This window comes from Peromyscus leucopus, chromosome 18 (assembly GCF_004664715.2).
Source record: "Peromyscus leucopus breed LL Stock chromosome 18, UCI_PerLeu_2.1, whole genome shotgun sequence".
Classification (NCBI taxonomy): Eukaryota; Metazoa; Chordata; class Mammalia; order Rodentia; family Cricetidae; genus Peromyscus; species Peromyscus leucopus.
The window spans coordinates 34,641,426-34,660,892 of NC_051078.1; the positions used below are offsets into that span (position 1 = coordinate 34,641,426).

The 19,467-nt window shown below is 46.6% G+C and overlaps 1 protein-coding gene across 1 annotated transcript in view; it reads left to right on the forward strand.

Moving 5' to 3' along the window:
- Plxnc1 (plexin C1) overlaps positions 1 to 19,467 on the forward strand; it is a 152,525-nt gene that overhangs the window by 37,343 nt on the left and 95,715 nt on the right.

Sequence of the window (19,467 nt, forward strand, 5' to 3'; positions counted from 1 at the left end):
AGCAGCTTCCTCTCCATGGCAGTTCTTAGCATCGCTGGGACCAGCCTGGTTGGATTCGCTGTTGCCATGGTAACCCAGTACTCCAGCTCTTGCTATAGAAGCAAGGAGGAAAGCGCCTTCGCTGCAGCTCAGGCAGGAATGAGAGAGGGGGAAAAAAAACCAAGCCACATAACAGTGGTTGTCAGATTGGTGTTTTCAGTTTTTAAAGGTGGACACAGATTTAAAACAGAACAGGTAGAGAGAGGCTGAAGGCAGAGCAAAGGGGCAGTTGGTGGAGAAAGGCGACAGAGAAGTGAATTAAAAAGCTAATGTGGGGGAGCAGGAGGTATGAATGGAGAGAGGTGGTTATGATGTTAGGGAGAGGCTCGGGAAACAAACTAAAAATATGGAGACGGAATGAACTAAGAGTCGGTGGAGGAAGCCACAGTCCAAGCTGCTGCAAGATGAGCGACTGCCCTCCTCCTCCTCCTCCTCCTCCTCCTCCTCCTCCTCCGCCGCCGCCGCCGCCGCCGCCACTGCACCTCCTTGCGGGGCTCTCTCCCTCGGAGTCCCCGGCAAACAAAAGAGTCAGGGTCAAGAAAATTCTCATGAATAATTGTAATTGGGTAGGAGCCTTCTCTAAGAAATTAACTGATCACAGCCAGCGTCGTATGGCGGCTGTCGCCTTTGAGATCCCTTCCGTTTATGCAGCAGCTTTTCTGTGTGTCTGTGGAGAGCTCCAGGCAGGAGCTTATTCATGGGTGGTTGGTGACAGGGGTGGCGATTAAAAGCAGCAGGTAGGTAGTGTCTAGTTGTTCAACAGGCTTGGGTCAGGAGTTGGTGGGAGATGCCCAAGCTGGAAATAGGATTTCAGAGTCGGTGATGTTTGGATGGTTCTTACGGAAGCCTTCAGATCAGATCAGGGAGGGAAGGCTAACTGAAAAGAGATGTTCAAGAGCTGAGCGCTGACGTGCTGGGCTGCTTAGGGTCAGAGAGGAACAAAATGGGGGGGAAAACAATGAAGTAACAGAATAGGAGAGAAGCACTTAAGGGAGGAGGGTGTTGCCGGGCAAAGAAAAGGAAAAGAGAACAGGGTACCATGCTGGCTCCTGCTATGGAGGTCAAAGGGAAATGAACCCAGTGGACTTAGCATATGGCGATCAGCGACTGTGACAGAGGCCTGTGCTTGGAGGGGAGCTAGCCCTGCAAAGGACAATGAGCAGTGAGCAGGGAGGGGCGACTCCTCAGGAGGGATGGAGCAGGTTCTGGAGTGGCAAGTAGAGTCCAGAGAGTTTAGGGGGTCTAAAAATTATTTTCATTGGAGTGGGGTGGTGCATTTTCCACAGCATGTGTGTAAAGGTCAGAGGCAGCTCGTGGAAGCTGGTTCTCTTCTTCTTCGACCATATGGGTCTCAGGGGCCGAACTCAGGCCGTCAAGTTTGGCAGGTCAAGGCACCTGCTCAGCCATCTCCCCAGTTCAAGTTTTGGGGGTTTTAAAGATGCATAAAATAGCGGCGTCTGGGGCTGGAGAGATGGGGGCTCAGCCGGTCTTCTGTAAGGGGCTTGCTGTGAGAGCGGTAGGGGTCTGAGATCGGATCTCCAGCACCTATGTAAATAGCCAGCTGTGCTAGATGTGTCTGTAATCTTAGTGCTGGGAAAGCAGTGCAGACGACAGGATCCCTGGAAGTCCATTGGTCACATCGTCTAGCTAAATCGGTGAGTTCAAGGAGAGACCACACCACACACACACACACACACACACACACACACACACACACACACCCTTAAGCAGGCAAGCAAGCAAGCGTGTGCACTCACACAGAGACACACACACCCCACACCACACCAGTGCTTTTCTGTGTTGTTGAGAAAATTCCAATAGAAAGGAAGAGATAGAGAGCTGTGATGTGCTGTCTTTCATCAGATGGCAGAAACTGTGACCTAATACATCAGTGGGGAAGGGAGCCTCAGGCCAGGCTGGGAAGGAAATGGCCTAGCCTGGACCCCAGAGCTGGTAGGGGCAGAAAGAAGGATGCTCAGGGTCTGTTCATACCGCTCTGTACATCCATCCTCCATGACCTCAGACCAGTAGAAGCAAGATGTTGGGATGAGCCTGTGGAGATGGAGCCCGGGAGGTTTGGGAAGAAGAAGAGCAGGACATACCCAGGAGCCCAGTAAAGAACAAAGAAAATGGAGTTTGGTTGCCTGGCAATCTTGGGGTCCCACCTGAGGCTGATGATCGTGCCTTTGAAACAGAAGTGTGGTTTTGCTTTGTTCAAGCCTAGTCTGGCTCCGGAGCTGTCATTGGAGGGCAGGGTAGAGTTCCGTTGAGCCAGGGTTCACAAAGGGTGGGCCCATGGGATGACTGGTGACAGGGCCACTGTAGACGCTGATGTGTATAATGAGGGACTCCTGTGTGGAGGGGAGAAGCGGGGACACCCTGTGGGTAAGAGACGTGAGAGGGTGGTGAGACCCACGCACTGGACCTTTCCATTGGAGAACGGGGAAAGAGTACTGGCTGGACTGTGTGCGGCTTCAAGTTGAGGTGACAGAGGTATGGAGTTACTGGATATGATAAGGTCCACAGGATTGTTACACCATGGAGATGGGGATGGAGAACAAGGTTACTGTGTGGTTGATATATTGTGCACCTCAATAAACTTACCTGGGGGTCAGAGAACAGAACAGCCACAATATTAAACATAGAGGTTAGGCAGTGGTAGCACATGCCTTTAATCCTAGCATTCCGGAGGCAGAGATCCGTCTGGATCTCTGTGAGTTCAAAGCCAGAAACACTGAAAACAGCCAGCCATGGTGACACATGCCTTTAATCCTAGGAAGTGATGGCAGAAAGCAGAAAGGTATGTAAGGCGTGAGGTCCAGGAACTAGAGCTGGCTAAGCTTTTAGGCTTTTGAGCAGCAGCTCAGCTGAGATTCATTTTGGATGAGGACTCAGAGGCTTCCAGTATGAGGAAACAGGATCAGCTGAGGACTTGGTGAGGTGAGGTTAGCTGTGGCTTGTTCTGCTTCTCTGATCTTCCAGCATTGGCCCCAGTACCTGGCCCTGGGTTTGTTTTTATTAATAAGACCTTTTAACAATTCATGCTACATTACTGAGCAAAACAGTCCGGGACCTGGGGTGGTCATCAGACTATTAGATGAATTGGCCATCTGTGTGGTAGTCTCGGCCATTAAGAACAAGGATGGGCCCCACGATGAAGAGTGAGGGAGGAGATAGTCAAGAAATGAAGGAAAGTAGTTCTACTGTGGGTGAGGGCGGACGCAGTGGGTGATTGGGTAAGGAGGGGTCAAGGATGGTATCTGTGGATAACATGAGCCTCAACTCTGGGAGGAGGTCAGAAGGAGGATCCTGCCGAAGAGGCAGTTCGGCCCAGGTGGACCACCTACGGTAGGTTGAAAGGAAGCCGCCAGCCCTTTAGGGGGACCTGGGGAAGCTATATACCCAGGGAGAACAGTACAGGGCTGTTGGGGAACTGGGTGAGGATCTCGGTCTTAACAGCTAGCTGTGAGGTCTCCTTCCTGTTTCCCCCGCTGCTTCTCTGGCTCCCTCACCCTGCTGAGCACTTTCCGATAGGAAGGACCCTTTAAAAAATCTCCACCAGGTGGTGTCCCCCAGATGACTTGCCTCTAGCGGCTGGCCTTCCTTCAGCTCAGGCAGATCCCCTATTGCAGACAAGGCATTCTGTGATCTGCAGCTCCGACCTCTCTCGGGTCAACTCTCTCCTTGGTCACCTCAGCCTCATTGATTGTCTTTCTGACTCAAGAACTTTCCGATAGTGTCCCTGCCCAGGGGCCATCACCCGAACTTAGGAATCCTGTCTCCATTTTAGCACACTCTTGCCCACATTAGCTCTCTCTTTGCTGTCTGGTCCTAGAAGATAATATCTATTTCTACTTGGGGACCTAGCATCAGATAACCACCCGCTACTTACAATCAGATTACTGTTTGTTTGTTTTTTTCTTCATGGGCCATGACTATACCTTTATTCCTCTACCTCTCCCTTCATGCTGTTGTCTACAGTGTGCTCCAGAAATGCATTAAGTGAGTGAGGTAAGATGAGTGACTGGCAGGCGGTACCCGTGGCTCTATGTATCAGCAGACGTTCTGGACTCATGGTTGATGGCCCCTCACAGCCACACCACCACCTCACTTGGTTCCCAGCTGGCTCGGTCCTGGCCTAAGATAAAATGAAGCTAAGCCTCAGATCTGTGACTCATGTTGAGCTCTCAGCACCATTCAAAATTAGGAATTCTAAAGGGGATGTTTTTGTATGATGGTGGTGCATCCCACTGTGTTTATTTTAAATGTCACAGATTTATTTAGAAAAATAATTTCTTTTCTGTGTTGAGAAGGTTGAACTTTCCTGTAGACATGTCTAGAAAGTGGATTTGGGCAGGGAGGGGAGCTGAGAAAGTGATCTTAGTTTCCCTTTGATTTGATGTTAAGAATAGACACCCAGGATAAGCAGATAAAAAAAAAAAAAAACAATTGAGTAAACAATGAGGTCTAGAAAGTCTAGTATTTTATTGTGGGAACCTCAAATTCAACCTGTGCTGCATTTGTGTGTGTGGGTAGAAAGGGGATTTTTTTTTTCCAGGCTGAATATCTTGGGGTTGGAAGCAGTTTCTCAGCTTCTCCCATATTGCAAAGCATAGCACATGTGTTCAGTTCTGGATTTCCACAAAACTGGCAGTCCTGAACCAATGAGCCGGTGGGGTTCCAAAAGTTCATTTGCAAGTTTGTTTGGCTCAATAGGTGCATTTCCCCATGACAACAATGTCACAAATTGAGGATGGATTCCCAAGGCAGCCCGCGATATTCAATTTCTCTAGTTTCAACAAATATTTGTTGAAAACCTACCAAGAGCCCGATGTGGGAAGGGAGCTGGTTGGCTGCTGCTGAGGAAAACCAGACGCCATTCTTGGCTTTAAGGGACTTATATTCGAGATAGGAGGGCAAACATGTCAGTGGACAGTGTTCAGTCATTCAATCACACATCTGATCGTCAGCCTTTATGGAGCACCCACATGTTCTAAACCTGATGTTCCATCTGGAGACACGGTTGTTTCGGAATGGTGGTTACAGTCTAATGATAGATAGAGGTCAGTCTATTTCGAGTTTCTGGTTCAGTAACACCACCTACTGAGCAACTGCCCAATTCTCAGTGGCCTAAAGAATGGGTGTTTGTTTACATTTATTTTTTTCTCACTCACGGATCCACGTGTCAGCCCTAGGGAGGAGCAGGAGGTCTGCTATAGGTGAAACTCAGGTCTCTTTCACATGCCCCTCCTTGAGTACCTACTCTCATTGAGTCAGACAGCAGATGTTGAAGACACCAAGATCAGTTACATTATATACACAAAGCCTCTGCTCACGTTTCCTGACGTTCCATTGTTAAAAAGGAAGCTCCACAGCCCAGCCCAACATCAGTAGGGTAGGGAAATATACTATCTTATTCCGTCTAGTCGGATATGTTATAAGATGGCATGCCAAAGGGCAATGTGGATGAGTAATTGTGGTACAGGAGGGCGTGGGGACTTGGGAACGTGAATCTAATCTCTCGGGTAGTAAAGGAGATGAATGAAACAGAGTGTGATATGGATGGGCATAGAAGACTTATAGATTTCATGGAGACACATAAAGAGCATCTAACTCAAATGTAAAAGGTTGGGGAAGCTTCATGAGGAAGGGATAACTCAGCCAAACCTGAAGCATGGGCGGATATCAGCAGGGGAGACTGACTGAAGGTGCAGGCTGATAAAGAATACGGTGAGGTGAGTTCCTGGCCTGGAGGTGAGTGTGGATGAGTCCTGGCATAGCAGGAGAGTGGTGGGTGATAAGAAGACCTGGTCAACGGGGCAGATGCAGGAAGATCTCATAAGTTGTGTTAAAGAACTTGCATTTTGGTCGAAGGATCTTGAGGGGTCACTGCCCAGCTTACATCCGGAGAATGAGCAGCTGACCGCAAATTTGGAGCGAGATGGAGGCATTGCAGGTGATTGTAGGAACTGGGGCTGGGTTAGCGTGATTGTGGGAAGAAGTGGGTAGGTGTCAGAGTTTGAGAGCTATTTGGAAGTGAGCACTGACGGGCCCTGGTGATTAATTGAATTCCCCCTCGAGCAAGGCCCACTAAAAATAGGGCCATAAAATGAAAAATAAAAGATCAAGGTGGCCACCGTTTCTGGAAGATGTATTCTTTCTCCCTTGACCCAACACCTCACAAAGGAAAGGACTGATGCCCAAATAAGCTAGATTTTTCCTGTGGCCCAGGTACTCCCAAGACAGGAGGCCAAAGGAGAGAATCCAGGTCAGATGGGGAAGGACCTCTGAGAGATGCCCAAGGGGATGCGTTCTAACTCTTTTACCAGCAATAGGGTAAAGGAGGCTACAGGGGAGGTAAGTTGAGGTTGCAGAGGAGTGTATGCAGACATCTGGCTTTGGGGGACCAGACCGAGGTGCCCTTTACTGAGCAGGGTATGGGGGGGGGGTTCTGCTTGGAGTAAGCAGTGTTGAGCTCCATACTAGCCCACTGAATGGCACAGCAGACTTGCATAGATCTGGGCTTCTGTGTGGCTAACCTGCATGTTTCTTCTCTATGCCAAAGCAGGGTGATGGTAGTACCCATCTCGGGGGCTGCTGAGAGGGTTCATTCAGGTAACATCCACGAAAATGAAGGCAGATCTGGCTCCTGGGGAAGTGCTGGGGTGGTGTGAGCTATATGGGGAAGCCAAGGAGGGACCAGGATTGCCCTCAGCTGTAGAGGGAAGGAAGTCTGAAATTGGGCCTGGAAGCGTGGAGAGATTTTCACCAAGGGCAGATGGGGTAGGAGGCATTTCATGCCAAAAAAGCAGCTCAGCCTGAGATCTGTTTAGGGAGTGGCAGGTTGGATTTTGTCTCTAGGACACTGGCTAGGAAGGAAGGAAGGATTGGAAGGGATGAGAGTGTTGGGTGGGATCAGAAAGTAAAGACTCTGAGTCTAGATTTAATTAGTATGTGCTGGGAGCTCATTAAAGGGACTGTGTCTTTAAAAGATTTATGTCTTGCAAAGATTATCACGTTGGCAGTGTGGAAGGTGAATTGCATCAAGTCAGGCATCAGCTGGCCCTCCCTCCCCCTCCTCATGTATTTTCTAAGGTGAGTTTATCTTGTGTGTCTTCCTGGGTCATCTGCTTGGTGGCTGTCTCTTGGGCCCAGTCACATGGTGGAACCTGGGCTGGGTCCTCCTCAGAAAACGGGCCATGCAGGAACAGCCATTCACGGTAGTTCCTTAACGCTCCCCATGCACAGGATAGAGACAGAGCCCCCAACGTGCTAATTACAGGGTATCTGGGTGCCCCCTTGATTATTTGTATAAATTTAACCTCCCCCTGTATTCTGCTGCCGGTTATTTCCCCACAGTGACAGTTGGAAGACCTTCAGGCAACCCCTAGGAGCGGGTTTTGAAATCTTCAGGCACTGTTGGGCTGTACTGCATGTGGGACTCTGAAACGGATCATTTCTCAGCTCAGTCTAACAGCAAGCCCCTCAGGGTCTAGCTTGTGTCTGACCACTGCAGGCCTGGCAGAAGGCACCTAGACACAGGAGAGAACTGAAGATTTGTAAAGAGCAGACTGGGAGCAATTCCTAGTGCTTCCCTTGCTCTCCTGTCTCAAGGCCTCTCCTCTACCTAAGAGGCACTTCTTCATGAACTCTGGGCCAACTGTTAGCCCTATGGGAACCCTGCCCATCAGGGTACCATTGTTCTAAAACTTGGCAGTGACAATCCATGGTGTACAGTACATGTGGCCATGTTCTTCTGGAGACACCATGGATGATCTCCATTGTAGCATCCTGGTTGCTAACTCCAGAGTGAGCTGACTCAGAGAGCCTGCCTTGAACACAAACCTCCAGGAGACTCCACCCTGTGCCTGCTTGTCCTTCTTGGCACCCTAAGGAGTCAGGGACCAGTACTATCACTTTATAGAGGGGAAGATAGGCAGGGGTTGTCCTCGATCACCAGCTACTGATGTAAGGAGTGCTTGGTGGCTTCAAGAGCCTGAAATGTTTACACTGTGGTATTGGTGAAATTATTAAGGCCACTCCACCTAGTTAAAAGGATATTTATTTAATGGCGTAACTTACAAGTTAAGGGATAGGTAGGTCACGGGGTCTGGGGAAGGTGTATTGCAGTCTAGTGGTGTTCTCTGGAGCTCTGCTCGGTCCACCTCCACCGTTCAGCGTCCCGGAACAGAGAGATCGCTGGCCCATCCAGATCTCGGGTTTCCAGGTGCCTCCCCTGGCCCCGCCTCGTAGGCGTGACAGTTGCTAGAGTCTCAATGGGGGTTGGAACTTCCAGATCAAAGCTGGAATGGTTACCCACTACACTGTGGCTCTGGAAGTGAGGACTCTGAAGTGGGGTTTCCCTGGTTGTACTATGGATAGAACTCCTCCTTGAGGTTGTAGAAACACCCATGTTCTTCCCTTTCCCAGCTTCTCAAGGCAGCTCACATTCCTTGTCAGCCTTTCCTCCCAGCACATCAAAGCCAACAGTGCGTCATCTCCAGACTCCACTGGTCCTGAACTCCTATCTCTGATCCTTGTGCTAACATCGAGATAACTGCAAAGCCACCCTACCTTAAGATCCTGAACTAGTCCACATTTGCAAAGTGTTCGCCATGATCATGACATAGTGTCATGGGTCCCGTGGATTAGGATGTAGACATCTTTAGAGGCCATTCTTCACCAGCCTCAGATTATACAAAGCTGGGTTTATCTCCAACTCCCAAGCCATTCCATTGTCTGCCACTGTAGGAAAGAGGCAGAAGGAAGGACATGGTGCCCCTCAGAGAGGGCCAAGCTGGAACAAGTACCCACATGGACATTTTGTAATAACCTGTGGACTGAGAAAGGGAACAGAACTCAGGGTCCCCTCCAGTTTCAGAAACTACTCTGCACTTTCATCAGGAGATATTGAACACCTACTATGTGTCAGATGTTCTCAGGACTCCTCCCAGTAAGTTGCACAGATTTTCACTTTCATGCAAGTCCTCTGAGTAAGGGATTTTAGCTACCATAACAAAAGTTACCACAAATTTGGCAGCTTAAAACAGCACAAATGTGTCTGTTGTACTTCCAGAGGACCAAAGTCTGGAACCAAGATGTAAGTAGGACTAGGTTCTAGTGCAAGATCTGTCCTCATGTGTCCCAGCTTCTGGTGGCTCCTGGTGCTCCTTGGCTCATGGTAGACTAGCTGTCTCGATCTCAGGTCTTATACACACTCTTCCCTTATATACGTCCAAATCTCCCTCTCCTTTCTCCTAGCAAGGTGCCAGTCACTGCAAACTCTACACCGAGGATAACCTCATCTTGAGCTCCTTAACTGATTACCCCTTCCGAGATTATTTCCAAGGAGGATGGCATTCTGAGGTTATGGGTGGGTGTGTCATTGGGGAGGAGACAGAGGTCTCAACATCAGCAAGGAAATAACATAGGAGAAAGTGAGCAAGACTAAATCAGATTGAGGAAGGGAGAGAAGGTCAAGGTTAGCAGTCTTCACCTGGGTCCTGGAAGGCCTTTCTGGGATGAAAGAGGATGTTCCGCTTTCCATGTCTCTATAAGTATTTAGCAGGATGGCCAGGAAGACACTTGCAGATAGGAGACCATTAAATATCTCCTTTCCTTCCATCTTCCTTTCCAGTTGAAGACGTGTCCTCATGCAGATTTCAGGCTGACGCCTGTACAGTCACACTTCTTTACAGGCCAGTGCCACTGTAATGACAGTGATAATGATAATAATGGGACTTGGGGGAGGCCCGTCCTCCTCCTGTGAGGACCCCATTGTGCCGACTAATTGTATAGAAACAAGTAGGACAAGTGTCTGTGGGTGGAAGCAGTGGGGAACAGAGAGGAATATGCCGTTCTGGCCACAGGGCATTCCTGAATGACCCTGGCACAGTCTGAACCTGTGCATCTGGGTTATCACGAATGCTAGGGAGGGGCTCGGGAGACCTTCCCACGCTAGAATGGTGTCTGGGGCCATGCTGAGTCCCCTGGCTTCTTTATCCCCCTTTCTAGCTGCTGGAAGAGCTATGGGCTAAGCCTACTTACTACCGAAGCAGAAGGTCAAGAGGCACTAAGTGTTGAGAGTCACGCCTCCACTGTTGGCCTCTTAGGTGGGTGGCCATGGTTATGCTCACATTGCTCAGAAGCCAGCTTGGTTTGTTTAGTGGAAGTGGGCAACTGAGGACCTCAGGCCTCAGCATCCCGACTCCAGTATTTATCCTCACCATCTCTTTAAGTGATGCTCTGACTTCCAACAAACCCCATTAAGAGCACCCCTTCTAGTAAATGCATGTTTTAATGGAATGCAGGTTTGTTTGTTTTTTCTAAATGACCTTATCTGAGGCAGCATGTACTTTCATAAGCATGTATTGATTGGCTTTGAAAAATTTCTCAAATGTTTTCACTTGTCTCTGTGACCTCATGCTTGTCCTGTTCCGAGCAACTCCTCCACATCTAAGCACCGTGTTCAGCCTGCCTGCCAGTCTTAAGTTTTTGCTCTTGTGCCACCTTGTAATGATAGGCTATTTCCAGTCTGCTATTTGGAGTGTGCGCTGTTTCTGATAGGGGAGATGGGAATTGATACGACCCTCAAGAGGAAGGGCTATAGTAGTGTTGCTACCTAGTCAGTGCTGGGGAAATGGGCCCCCAAAGCCTAAAAAGTGCCCCCAGTGACACAGGGGATGTATAAGATAGAGGTATAACCCAGACCTTCCTGAGCCAAGAGGCATCATCTTCTCACTTTCATTTCCACACTCCTTCCGAACATTCTTCTGTACGAGGTTTGTACTGGAAATAAAAAGGGAAAAGTTTTAGTTCACGCATGGCTCACTGGAGACCCACATGGAGCGAAGACCACAAATCCCTTTTGTGTGAGTGTTTCAGTCTGCAAATGTGTTTTATGTGTGCTAAACAGCTCCAAGTTCCAGGACAAAGACTGATTTTCCACTGTGCCAGTTAACAGGCCAACCTAATGAACAAAAATCAATGCAACGACTTAGGCTGGTATCATGGAGACACGGGCAAGAATTTAGTCCCTTTAAATTTTAAGTCTCACTCCAACTTAGCTAACCTTTGTTGCACACTAGCAGTGGGCCAGATCCTTGACTAGATTCTGGGGAAAACAAAGATGAACGAGGCTGTGCCCCTGAGAAACAGAAAAAAATTAGTGTGGGAAGTAGATCGTCAACAAATACTCTTAATAGCTGCTGTTCAAGACCCAAGGAGACACCCAAAACACTTTCCTCCTGGGGTATGGAAGAGCTGCAAGAGTCTCCTAAGAAGCCTGGTGCTGTACTTGCCTTTGTATGGGGGAAAGCACACTGGATACTGAGCTAGTATAGAGAAACTATGCAAATGGACATCTGGTCAACCTTATTACTCAGATTCCTATCTAGTCACTAGCATTTTGCATTTGTTCAGCTAATTGAGGTACAAAGTTTTCTGACTCTTCCATGTGAATTATTGCTGTCTTAGTCACTGTTCTATTTCTGTAAAGGGATACCATGGCCAAGGCAACTCTTAAAAAAAAAACACTTAATTGGGGACTTACTTACAGTTTTAGAGGGTTAGTTCATAATCATTATGGCAGGAAGCAGAGAGGCATGGTGCTGGAGCAGTAGCTGAGAACTTCACATTCTGATCCACAGGCAGCAGTCAGAAACAGACAGAGATTGGACTTAGTGTATGCTTTTGAAACCTTGAAGCCTACCCCCAATGACACACCTCTTCCAACAAGGTCACAACACCACCTAAGACTTCCCAAATAGTTCCACTAACAAACATTTAAATATACGAGCTGATAGAAGCCATTCTCATTCAAACCACCACAATTTCCCAGTCAAAACAGTTGGACATTGCTTCCTGCCGTGTGTAACTGGAATTTCTAGTCACTCAAGATAACACTCAGTAAGAGTTCAGATTAGGTGCATCATTCATCCCTGTCTTGGCAAATTACAAAGCACAATAGAATATTGGAAGCTCTCAGAGGCTTACAGCAGGAAACTTGTTTAATTTTATGTAACATATTCTCCAAACTTCTTGGCCTGAACACTAACTTCTCACTTTGAAATTTCAGTATAACCTGTATTTTCCTGTATGGACATGCCCTGGGAAAACCAACATAATATCTCTTTGGTACTTATGATGTTCCTACTGTGGAAGACTATAAAAATATTGAACAATTGATAATAGAAAGAGTATGGTTGCTGTTGCTAGACACTATGCTAACTAACCTCCCTGTACCTCAGTTTCCTTGTGTTTGATGTGGAGGTGGTAACAATGATGCCTGTTTCATGAAGGTTAATGAGTTTTTTCCCACTGGTCTTAGAAATAGTTCAAGATCTATAGCAGTAGGAAGACTCTGTGGTTTGAATGTGTCCCCTCCCCCGCCCCATGAAAGCCTGTGTTGGAAACAATCCCTGGCACAACAGTGTTGGGTGGTGGGACCTCCACGGGAGATACTTAGTTCATGAGAGCTCTACACTCATGACTGGGCTAATGTATGAAAGAGGTTCTGGCTGCAATTGTGGGTCCTTACTATTTTGTGCGCTTGTACCTTCTCTTGCATTGCTATCTTGTGCCATACGATGATGTAGCAAGATGGCTCTTGTGGATACAATCCATTGACCTTGGGTTTCCTAGCCTTTGGAGCTATAGAAAATGTTTCCCATTGATGACATTCTGTCCCAGGGGCACAAAATGGTCTAAGCAGAAGGCTCCTTAGTGAACTATTGTGCTAGCTATTGTGAGTGTCAACACAGAGTAGTAGATGAGAGCATGGTCTTGTAATGCCATCCTGCTTGATCCAGTATCTCAGTTTCTCCATATACTAACTGTGCCTTAGGAAAGTAATGGGGAGTCTTGTAAAACCTCACTTCCCCTAGTCTGTTATTAAGGACAATTATGATAGCAACTTTGTATGTTTTTGTTTTTGTTTGTGTGTGTGTGTGTGAGTGTGAAGAATAAATGAATGAAAGACATTGCCTGGCATGCTAGACATTTTTGCCTTTTAAAAAAATACCAGATTCCTGTGTTATTAGTATAGTTTTCTCTTGTAGACTGACTTGCATATCCAGTGATGAAGATCCAATTTTTCAGCTTTCTTAGCAAGTTATTTTGGTCTTGTATTTTGGCATCCCCCCTTCCTGACTCTGGGAGCCTTTAATTCAGAGTTTAGTTTGTCACAGTGACTTCCTAGTCTCTTTCATTTAACCGAGTCTGACTCCTTCTTCTTGCAGACTGGCAGCTGTAATGAATGTCACCCAACTCTGGAGACCACCTGCTCCCTCTTTTGTGCTCTCTACCCCTCCTAAAGATGTAGACCTCTGTTGCAAATCACTTAGCAAGGGACCTTGGGATGCTCTTGGAGAAAAGCATTCCCCCTTGAAGATGCAGTTGCCTATGTGAGAGAAGAGAATAAGCTGGATCGTTGGCTTGTTAAAAGGTTCCTGATATTTTATCAGTATAGGATCTTTGGCACAGGTCACACTCACCCCACATTCAAGCCAATTACCTGATATTTAGTTATCAGATTCCTTCGGGGACTGTCTGCTCTTGGTGAACAATTAGATTAGAGGATGCTGATGAAATTCTAGTGGCAGGAAGTAGGAGTTACATTTCTGAGCTCAGAGTTTCTATTTCAAGGTTGAGTAAGTGGTAAATTTTTACTGAGAGATTGTAGCCTAATAGAATCAGATGCTCAAGGTTTGCCCTTCCCCACCCCAGCCCAGCATATGGGCACTTCACCTACCTGGAAACTTCAGGTTTCAGGTTTTCAGAAGTCGGTCTTCCTGTCCGTTGTATTGGCATGAAAATAATTAATAATTTAAACCGTGCCCATTTTGAAAAATAGAAATGCTATACAAATACAATACAATAATAATAAATTTAAAAGTCAATCCAGTTGGGCACCATTCCCAGACTACCAACTGAGCAGAAACACAAATAAGTAAAGGAGAAGAAAAACTGCTGTATAATTCAAATGGCTGTAGCCTCCCTGTTCTCTGCTATTCTTTTATTACAGATATATAATATCAAGGCTACATTATGGGTAAATAGGTTTTGTGGCCTAACCTGGAAACCTAATCACTGCTTATAATATTATTTCTATGGAGGAAATATATTTTATATTATAAACAGATGGTTTTCAAGCACTTTTTGGAGCACAATAAGTGTGTTAGGCTAAGTCCACCAGGGATTTTAACCTTTAGCAGAACTGGATGTCCTGATGCTAAAAATCCAAGGCCTCTTAAATCCCCCAGTGAAGTGTTTCTCTCCCAAAACCTCATTATGCTTTTCATCCTGAAGACTGTCTCACCCTCTGTGTTCTCTGGTACTTGGAACCCACTCCCCTGTCCTGCCCTCAGCCTAGCCACACTTTCTAAGTTCTGCCGAGCCCCCCGGAAACTGGGAGGTCCTCTGAGAGGCCTTATCCTGTGCACTTTTAGAAAATGGTAGCCAAAGTCCTAGGAAGCTGTACAGCTAGGTGACCAAGTGTGTAGTTCTAAGCTCAGACTTCTGCCACTTGACGGCCTTGTGACAATGAGTGATCCTTGTGCCCATGAACCTACTTTCGTCCCTGTAGTACAGTGGTTCTCAGCATGTTGGTTGCAACCCCTTTGGAGGTCAGATGACCCTTTCACAGGGGTCACCTAAGACCATCGGAAAACACAGATACTTACCTTATGATTCATTAACAGTAGCAAAATGACAGGTATGAAGTAGCAATGAAGATAACTTTATGGTTGGGGGTCCCCACAACACGAGGCACTGTATTAAAGGGTTGCAACATTAGGAAGGTTGAGAACCACTGGCATAGGAGGTGTGTGAGAACTGACTGTCAACCTCAAAACAGTGCCCAGCACAAGTACTGATGTCTCCATGCTTGGGTGGGGTAGTTTTTCAGGGATCTTATAGATTACACAGATTTCTCTTTACTTAGGAAGCAAACTCACTCTATCAGAGTGCTTTCTGCACTTCAAACAGCAAGCTCAGTAGACGTGTCCGGAAGCTCCCTGTTTGCCTCTTAGGGACTGTGTGGGTTTGGAACATGTTTTCTGGGTTACAGATGGGGGAGGTGGTCCATTTTCTTACATATTCAAGTGGCGGTATTAAAGTCTATTATTATTTTGAACAAATTGAGCTCTATAACACATTTATAGTAAACTGAGAACAGGTTTCTTAAATAGTTGCATGCACTAATTGTCACCACCGAGTTTTTCACCTAAGGAAAGCTTTTTTTTTTTTTTTTTTTTTTTAATTTAAATTAACTTCCTTTTCTTTGGGAAATCTTTTCTTCTCATTTGGACAGCTTTATTTTCTAATTTTCAAATAGTTTTGTATCTACTTACTGACTTTATCATGTAGACATGAGATCTAATTAGGAATAGGAACGAAATAAAGTAAAACAGTGTTTTAGTCAGGGTTTTCTAGAGAAACAGTGCATGTGTGTGTGTGTGTGTGTGTGTGTGTGTGTGTATAAAATACGTATGTATAAAATATGTTTGTATGTATATAGACACATAGATGTATGTATGTATGTGCATATTAAATCAATTTCACTGAAATAGTAACAACTGCTGTTTCCTATCTGAGAACCTGGTAGTTGCTTGGTCCTTGAGGCTGGGTGTCTCAGTTGTTAGCATAATCCCACAATGGCTTTCTCACAGTGAGGGGGCTGAGAACCCAGTAGTTACTTATTCTACGAGGCTCTGCCTCAGCAGTCTCTTTCTGGTGCCAAAAACTTGGAAGGTGCGTAGAGGGCTACTGGTCCCCAGTCAACGATAGCAGCCTGGAAATGCTGGTTCTGATGTCAATGAGGGAATCTTTATCGGCGGCGGCGGCGGCGGCGGCAGCAGCAGCAGGTGATTTAATAAGAGACAAGCGGGAAGGTCAAGAGAGAGTAAAATATCCTTTTTAATCTGTACCGCTACCAGGAGATGCCGCCCACATTTGGGGTGGCCCTTCCCCGATCAATCAAGGCAATCAGGACAAATCCTCTGGTGAGGCTGCTTGCTTGGATGACTCTAATTTGTGACAAGTCGCCACTAAAGCCGACCATCACAGATAGCGATTGGGATCTTACAGCTTTCAGATTGATCCTAGGGTGGTTTAAACATGTCTTCTCCAAAGTGTGTGTGTTGTAAACGGAGTTGGGGGTGTGGCCTGTTGGGGTGTGGCCTGTTGGGGTGGAACCTGTTGGGGGTGGGGCTTGGAGGGAGATATTTATGTCATGAAGGCGCTGTAGTCAGGCTGTAGTCAGGAATAGATTAATCCAGTTATGAACAGGCATGAGGCAGTGAGTTCTGTCTCTTGCTCTTGCCTTTTTCTTACCCTCCATCATAGGGTGATGCATCAAAAACATCTTTGCCAGGTCTGGACCCTTCAACTTTGGACTTCTAGAACTGTAAGAAAGAAAATAATTTGCTCTTCACAAATTACCCAGTCTGCACTATCCTGTTCTAAGTACACAGAATGGACTTAGACCCATAATTGGTCCTGAGAAGCAGGGCTGATGGTATAATCAATACCTGACAGTGTGGGACTGGCTGGGAACTAACTAGTCCTGGGGAGAATCTGGAAGAATCTGGGGCAGCAGCCTTGGAGAGGCCTCAATGCAGGTTGAAGGGTAATTCCTTTTTTAAAAGAATATTTATTTTTATTTTAAGACTATGTTAGAGCCTACATGTCTGTGTGTGTATGTGCACTGTGGGCATGTCTGGTGCCCACAGAGGTCAAAAGAAGGAGTTGGATGCCCAGAAACTGGAGTTATGGACAGATGTGACCCCCCCCCCAATGTGGGTGCTTGAACTGAACCCAGGTCCTCTGCAAGACCAGCAACTCTCTTTCCTTGCTCAGTCATTTCTCCAGCTCAGTAAGGATGATTCTGATGAGAGGGTAAAGATCAGCAGTGTGGAGAAAGCCTGTTACTTCTTAGAGATTACATCCATGTTCACGATCAAAGTATTTGTAGGAATACGGATGGCGAAGGCCTTCTGACGAGGTCTCAGGTGGGAGTGAGGAACAAGGATCCTGAAATGGAAATAGAGGATGTCCATGTCAGGTTCCTTTTCTGCTGCTGTGCTAAAACACCATGACCCAAAGCAACTGGAGACAGAAAGGATTTATTTTAGCGTATGGTTCCAGGGGGCGAGAGTCCATCATGGTTGGGAAGCTTGACATGGTGGCAGGTGTGAGAAACTGGCTGACCATGTTTCATCGGCACACAGGAAGGCTGGCATGAACAAGAAGTGGGGCAAGTCTATAAACCCTCAAATCATTCCCCTCGTGATATATTTCCTACAACAAGGCTCTACCTCCTAAATAACCTCTCCAAACATTGCCATAAACCGGGGACCAAGTATTCAGACACATGAGCCTAGGTGGGACATTTCTCATTCAAAACACCACACTGTCCTTGTTAAACAGCAGCAAAGAGGTTGGTGGAACTGTGTCCATGTCCTAAGACTTTGTGGAAGATGGATCTAAGGTCTCTGGTGGAAGAATTTCTAAGCTAAATATTGAGCGAGATGTGGGATTACTTTTTATTGAATATAGTAAGATGTGAAAGAACAAAAATAGCTTAAATACAGAGTTTGTCATAAAACAGGAAGGAGGAGAAAGTTTTGGGAAATTCTCAGTTGGCCAGATAAAGAATAAAGAGGCATTTTTAAAAGATGAAGTTAGAGATGTGACCAAGGATTGTTTACTAGAAATAACCACAGATGAAAGGCAGCCAGGTTCCAGTTATCAAGATAGCAGGTGAATGACCTCAGAGACATTTCTTCAAAGTAGGTTGGGTTCTTCAGGATGCAGCTTCCAGAGAGATGCACTAAGGTCCCCAGCATTCACTTGCAGGGCAACTTTGGGATTCTGCTCCTTGTATTCTGGTACAGTGAGCTTTGGCCATCCCAGCTGTGGCTCAGGCAGGCCTAAATACATACGTGGACTGGCATTCTGGAGGGAGGGTACATGTCGTAGACCATCATAGCATCTACTTGGTACTAGTTTTATAGTTCTGCAGAGCTCATGAGCTAGGAGGCTTATGATGGCCTCCATCTTAAAATCACAGGCAGCCTAGGAGCCCGTGCCGAAACTTGCTACAGGGACAAGGACAGAGTGCCTAGAGGGTCTCTACTACAGCAGTGCCTAGAAAGTCAAGGGATGGGAATAGGGCAGTTTCTGAGACCTCAGAATTATACCACCACTAAACCCCTTCAGCTACAGGTGTAAGACCTAACTTATGAGAGCTGCTAAGTGGACTAAGCCAATCCTAACCTTAGAGGCAGAGCAGCCTAAGAGCTTGGAGACCCTGTGCCAGGATGTGGGACACGTACTTAATGATTATTCCAGAGTCTAAAGATTTAACACTCTCTACGTTTTTGGGTTATATGGAACCAATTACGTGTTTCTTTGTGCTTAATTCTTCTTCTGGAATGGGAATGTCTGCCTATCTGTCTCATCATTGTATTTTGGACTCACACACCATATTTAATTGTTAACATCTCACAGCTGGAGAGAAATTTGTCTCATGATGTATCATGCCTAGGTTTTCATCCATAATTGCTTTAGGTGAGAGTCTAGATTTTGAGTTGGTATTGGGCCAGTTAAGTCTTGGAGTTGGGCGGGGGGAGTCTATTGAGACAGAATGAATGTAGTTTTCATGTGAAGTTTTAGGGCCAGATGTGGCATGCTGTGGCTTGAGTCTGTCCTCCTCAAAAGCATGTTGGAAACTTATACCCTGGTGCAGCAGTGTTGAGGGGCGAGGTTGGAGATCAGTGGGAAGCAGTTAGGCCAAAAAGGCTCCACACTCATAGATGCTGACAGCCAGCCACTCTGACAGGAAAGGCTGGAGACAGTGAACTCAGTGTCTCTTCTTACCCTTCTACCTTCTTCCATGGGACGACACAGCCAGAAGCACCTTGCCAGAGTCAAGACTCCCAGTCTTGGCTATCCCAAGCTTCTTAAGAAATACATCTCTCTTCTTTATAAGTAGACAGATCTGGGTATTCTGTGACAGTGGACTAAGGCAGATCCTTAGTAGAGGGAGTAGCAAATGTAAGCATAAGCAAAGAGGACATACACACCCTGACACTTTCTGCAGGACACACTCCTGCTGAGGTAACTCCAGTTTCCCTCCTATCCATGGCCTGGCAAAATGGAAGTGGAGCCAGTTAAAAGATGTAAGGAATGTAGCTAGTAGACTGCTTGCTTGTAATTCTAGCGCTTGGGAGATGGAGGAAGGAAGATCTGACATTTGGAGTCATCTTTGGCCCCCTACATTGTGATTTTGAGGCCACCCTGATCTACATGAGACCCTGTGGGGGTTGGGGGAGAGTCTGCCCATCAAGAGGGGTGAGAGCAGCTCACTAGGAATTGAACCTCATCATATGTCATGCTTGACAATGATATTTTCGTGTCAGTCAGGCA